The sequence below is a fragment of the Haliotis rufescens genome, unplaced genomic scaffold (genome assembly GCF_023055435.1).
Source record: "Haliotis rufescens isolate VD_foot unplaced genomic scaffold, xgHalRufe1.0.p SCAF_37, whole genome shotgun sequence".
Taxonomy (NCBI): Eukaryota; Metazoa; Mollusca; class Gastropoda; order Lepetellida; family Haliotidae; genus Haliotis; species Haliotis rufescens.
In genome coordinates, this window is record NW_025964079.1 from 4199888 (window position 1) to 4206030 (window position 6143).

Sequence of the window (6143 nt, forward strand, 5' to 3'; positions counted from 1 at the left end):
CTGTCTGGATCAGACAATCCAGTGTTTGACATCATGAGCATCGATCCAAGCATGCATAAACCTAGTCAGCTAGCCTGACCACCCGATCTTTCGACAAGCGTAGTCGCCTTTTACTGCAAGCATGGTTTGCTGAAGACCTATACTACCCCGGATCTTCACGGGTGCTGTTTCATAATGTGCACATTAAATATGTAATGGTTCTTTTCGCTATGCCATCGTAAGGGTTCCGGTTTAGAATTGGTGTCCAGCAACCGATGCTGGTCATAAGATGCATTTACGTGATCGGATTATTTTGTTTGCTGAGTTAGTTGATTGCGTAGATCGATGCTCATGACGTCAATCACTACATTGTCTAATCCAGACTCGAATATTTACAGGCCGCCGTTATATAGCTTGAATACTTGTGTGCGGCGTTAAACAACAAACACACATTGTTTTCCTTATGATTTATCATGTACAGTTTTGATAATGATTTCTCGGAAGAAATGTTTGCACGCTGCTATTTTGTCTGTGTAATTTGAGCATTGGGGGTGAAAGCAAGACATGTTTTATGGGCATATAATAGAACCACAAATAGTTTTGTGATTAGTAAATCTTAAGTTATGTGATGGAATAATTGAGACTTCACCGAGGGATGAAAGCCTATAAGGATTAGGTGAATGTTGCCGTATTATGAAGCCGTCGAGTACAAACAGGCGACACTGGAAGCGGGTTTCAAACGGTGATCTCATAGCAGTAATTCACCCCCCATCAATTGCTATCAGCTTATTTCAAATGGCTACACAGATTATTGCCGAGATTGTTTTAATTATGTTAAGTTATGAATTATTTATATCTTTTTATTTAGGGGACTCTGGTGGTCCAGTCTTCTAAGGCGCCGCGATTTACTGTGCAGAGTTGCGTCCCTTGGCCACGCCAGAAACCAATGATTGTGGGTTCGAATCCCGGTTCGCCCAGATTATGTTTCTAGGTTTGTCAGCACCATACCCGTGCTCGTGGGTTTCACCGAAGTGGTAAACGTCTGAGACCTGCATCACTTCGGGCTTTCCTCCCACGATAAGCTGACACGCCGCTATATAACAGGAATACTGTTTAAAAAGCGGCGTTAAACCCAACTCACCTACTCACTCATTTTATTTATGTACCTACAGTTTTTCTCGGGGTCTTATTTCGAATCTTTCTTTCGTGGATGCTTTCAATGCGCATTGGCATCCTCTTGTCAACTATCGTCACACAATGGCCGTGTGGTGGTGGTATGGTATTTCGGTTTTTGGCCGACGTAGGCCATTAACGGTCGTGCGGTGATTGATTGCAGTTTTACCTTCCTTCAAGTGTATCAAAATAACGACGTATGTCCAAATCTGTTGCAAAGCGTTGTGAACCTGCAAGTGTATTTTCTGAAGGATCTCGTTATTATAACATTTAAACTTGATATGCGACAATGTCTAATATATTCACCAATCACGATATTCAAAAGTGTTTGTTCGTTTGTTGTTTAACGCCGCACTCAGCAATATTACAGCTATATGACGGCTCCAAAAGTGACTAGTATCAGAGAAACCCATGCTTGCCGTAAAAGGCGACTATCCTTGTCGTAAAAGACGACTAACGGGATCGGGTGGCCAGGCTCGCTGGCTTGGTTGATACATGTCATCGATCCCAATTGTGAGGATCGATGCTCATGATATCAATCACTGGATTGTCTGGCCCAGACTCGATCATCTTACAGACCGCTGCATATAGCTGGAATATTGCTGAGTGCGGCGTTAAACAACAAACAAACAAACAATAGAAAACCTACAAAACCCTGTCCATATTTATAACAAAGCTCTGCCTAAGTCGATTAAACCATTCCGAGTATATCATGAGCATGTGTTTATAAATCACTGTCAAAAGCTGATGATACAGGGTGTTCCAGTAAGAGGAGCACATCCTGCCCATCGATGGCACCACAAACACATCAAAAGACAAGTCAGTGGTTCACCTGAAAAAAAACCATGGGATCATTTAGTACAAGTTAAAGTAGGGAATTGCATCGGACATCATTTTTGTCACTGATGCTTCAAATTTTGAAATTTAATCATAAATAAAGTCCATAGTGCATTCCAACTGTATGATAAGCATGGTTTTATCAATTATTATTTTATTGACTGATTATGTTAATTTTGAAGTGTTTGCCCATTTTTTATCATGCTAAAAATGTCATTTGGTTTCACATGATTTTGCTTTGTACCAACGTTGTTTTCTTAAAAATAGATGTTTTTTACGAAACTGTCGTTTAACAAGGAAACCAGTTAACCTTTAAAAAAAACAACCTCTACTTAGAGGTCCGGGTAGCTTGTATCGTTTTCGTTTGGATAGTGATGATATTTCCTGCTGGATATTATTGCATTTACCTCAAAAGCTATATGACTTTAATTATTTGAAACTTGACGTCCGTGTTGAAATTGTCCCGACGTTTCGAAGTTGGTTCTGGTTGAAAGTATTAATACTCAGTGTTGTTATTCAAATGTTACCAAACATGATTTGGATGTGACCGATGTAATATTTTGTGTTGTACATATTATATCAGTACAGCTCTATGTATACTTGAAGGAAATACATTTTACGAATCTTCTCTCATTTCTTCTTCTACTCTGTTATGCATTAAACTCCCGTAAAGATCCGGGTTAGAATTGATCTTCAGTAACCATTGCTTGTCGTAATAGGCGACTAACGGGATCGGGTGGTGAGGCTCGCTGACTTGGTTGATGCATCGCATCGTGTACCAGTTGCGTGGATCTATCGTGGATGTCAATCACTGGACTGTCTGCCTTGAAAGGCGACTATGTTTGTCGTAATAGGCGACTAACGGGATCGGGTGGTGAGGCTCGCTGACTTGGTTGATGCATCGCATCGTGTACCAGTTGCGTGGATCTATCGTGGATGTCAATCACTGGACTGTCTGCCTTGAAAGGCGACTATGTTTGTCGTAATAGGCGACTAACGGGATCGGGTGGTCAGGCTCGCTGACTTGGTTGTTGCATGTAATCGTATCCCAATTGCGTGGAACGATACTCGTGTCAATGATTGGATTGTCTGGTTCAGACTCAATTATTTACAGACCCCCGTAATGTAGCTGGATTGGTTGGTTGGTTTGTTGTTTAACGCCGCACTCAGCAATATTCCAGCTATATGACGGTGGTCTGTAAATAATCGAGTCTGGACCAGACAATCCAGTGATTAATATCATTAGAATCGATCTACGCAATTGGGATCGATGACATGCATCAACCAAGTCAGCGAGCCAGACCACCCGATCCCGATAGTCGCCTTTTACGGCAAGCATGGGTTGCTGAAGACCTATTCTACCCAGGAATCTTCACGTAGCTGGAATATTGCTGAGTGCGGCGTTAAGCAGCAAACAAACAAAACAGTATATTTCAAAGTTGCTTATGTAAGTGGCTTCCACACAAGAACATATATCCTCAGAAAAACTCAGCCTTGAAAGAGCAGACTGATCGGAGTAGCGTTGTGGTGATATGGGTTATTTAAAGCTATATTCAAGATTATTTCACTCAAATAGCGACCTGCATGAAGGTGTGGTAGTGTTGTTTGCCAACTGTAGAAGCCTGGACTTATGCCAGGCTCATAGTGCGTGCCCCCTGAGTGACCATATCGCTGTTTATCATTGATACACACACATTATATTGATTCCTTAGCCGTGCCGCAGGTAAGGTAACAACAAGTACCATCTTTTGCCGTCGCTTGGTGTGACGCGGCCGGAGAACCATCGTACCATCTCCCGTGAGTGAGTGGGTATGTTTTTACGCCGCTTTTAGCAATATTCCAGCAATATCACGGCGGGGGACACCGGAAATGGGCTTCACATATTCTACCACCGTGGGGAACACCCGGCAGAGATTCGAGTAGACGTGTACCTACACATCAAGGGCAGGTATGAAACTCCCAAAAAATTCAGCCAGACCACAGGACTGGCTAGCTGAAATACTTGCCAGCCCTGACCAAAACCTGCCTGCCCACTATAATCATATGTTTCTCAGGATAATTTAATTAAAAATATGAAAACTGATTGCTTGTAGCATAAGCGCATCGCTAAATGTTAGGTTGTCTAAAAGCTAACGAGATTTCTTTTTGGTTACATTTTATCATTCTCCTTTACATGTGAATTAATGCTTATCATCGGGAAATATTTAGATTAATTCCACCTATGAAATAAGACCCGACCGTCGGGCAGGGGGATTTGAAAATCTGGCAGCCCGAGTTGAAATCAACCCGTCTCGGACGGTCGGGCAGGCAGGTATTTCGAACGCTGTCAAGGGTGCACGATATCGACCTGCAGTGTGAATACAGTGCTACAATGTACATTTCCTCCATAACGCCAGGTTGACGCCTGTTATAGCAGCTCTCGTTGCCTTGCACGAGTAGTTAATACATCATAAATCTGCCACATGTCAGTGGAACGGCTGTGTGTGTTCTGGCGGGAGGTATGATAAACAGATTTGTCACTGACTCGTGCATTGATTTACAATGTAATTGTGGACACATGACTCATTCAATTACTCATTTCCATGCTGCTCAAAACGGATACATATGAAACGTTGACACTTGTTCTATTATTATATACAGGCTATTCCTTGGTGTGCACGTAATAAATAGGGAAAAAAACAAAGTAAGTTTGAAGTCAAAATACTCTTTACAGCCCGCCGTCATATAGCTGGAATATTGCTGAGCAAACCAAACAATCGAATGCTCAAACATTATACTAATATGAATGATTTAGTAATTATGTATCAGGTCGATTTCGCATGAACGTTCTCAAGGCTGATGTTGTTGATTACATGGTTATACTAAACGGTGGCATATGGACTCAAGAAGGTTAATCCCTGCCAATTTAGACTAATCGTCTGTAATGGTCGTGATGCATGAGCTCAGGAAACCCATTCTGTTGATACAGGTTCTACTACAGTAAATCAGAACTGGTTGTGACAGTGCGGTTTTCTGGTTTTCAACCAAGTCAGCGAGCCTGACCACCCGATCCCGTTAGTCGCCTCTTACGACAAGCATAGTTGCCTTTTACAGCAAGCATGGGTTGCTGAAGATCTATTCCACCCCGGATCTTCACGGGTCTTTTTAAATGAACCGTATTCTACAGAGTAAAACATGGTATAACAGCCAAGCAGAATTCCGTTTTCACACAAATATAAATAGTCAGCGCCAGAGAATAATTTCGATTTTCTGCCCAAACAGATTCCATTAGTCGTAGACCCGTGAAGATTCCGGGATAGAATAGGTCTTCAGCAACCCATGCTTGCCGTAAAAGGTGACTATGCTTGTCGTAAAAGGCGACTAACGGGATCGGGTGGTCAGGCTCGCTGACTTGGTTGAAGCATGTCATCGATCCCAATTGCGAGGGTCGATGCTCATAATAGCAATCACTTGATTGTCTGGTCCAGACACGATTATTTACAGACCGCCGTCATATAGCTGGAATAGTGCTAAAAGCGGCGTAAAACAACAAACCAACCAAACAACCAACCAAGCCGTATCATGGCTGGTAAACTACGTATTTATGTACCATACCATATGACAATTAAAACATATATTGTGGTTTAAGGGGTTTATTTCGAGTAGAAAAGAAATGAACTGGATTACAGAAAATACATTCAACGTTGTCCTCAGATCTATGGCACACAATTGTATCATACGTATGTATGACAGGCATTCAGATATATATGATTCATGATATATCATGTTAAAACACACACAAAAATCATCCGGTTTCGAAAGGTCCATCTGTGCAACTGTGACTTCGTAACTACATGTGGTGAATCACGTTTCCGTGCGTCATTTTACTAGTGGCCATGAATAGAGACGGAAACAGATCAACAGGGAAACAACCACCTGGTTGCAACAAATCATTGAAAGTAGGGCACGTAGTTAGGAGGCACAGTCCCTGATGTCTTGATTTAGTGACTGTTTGCATTAGAAACACATGTCCACACTACACGTACAGCCGCTGATTTCGATTGCTATACCAGGACACATTCATATTTAATTTTCCCCTTTGCTGATTATTTCTCAAAATAAAAACACCTGATTCTTACTTACTATCGGGTGATTCTTCAACTTCTTTTGAGTAG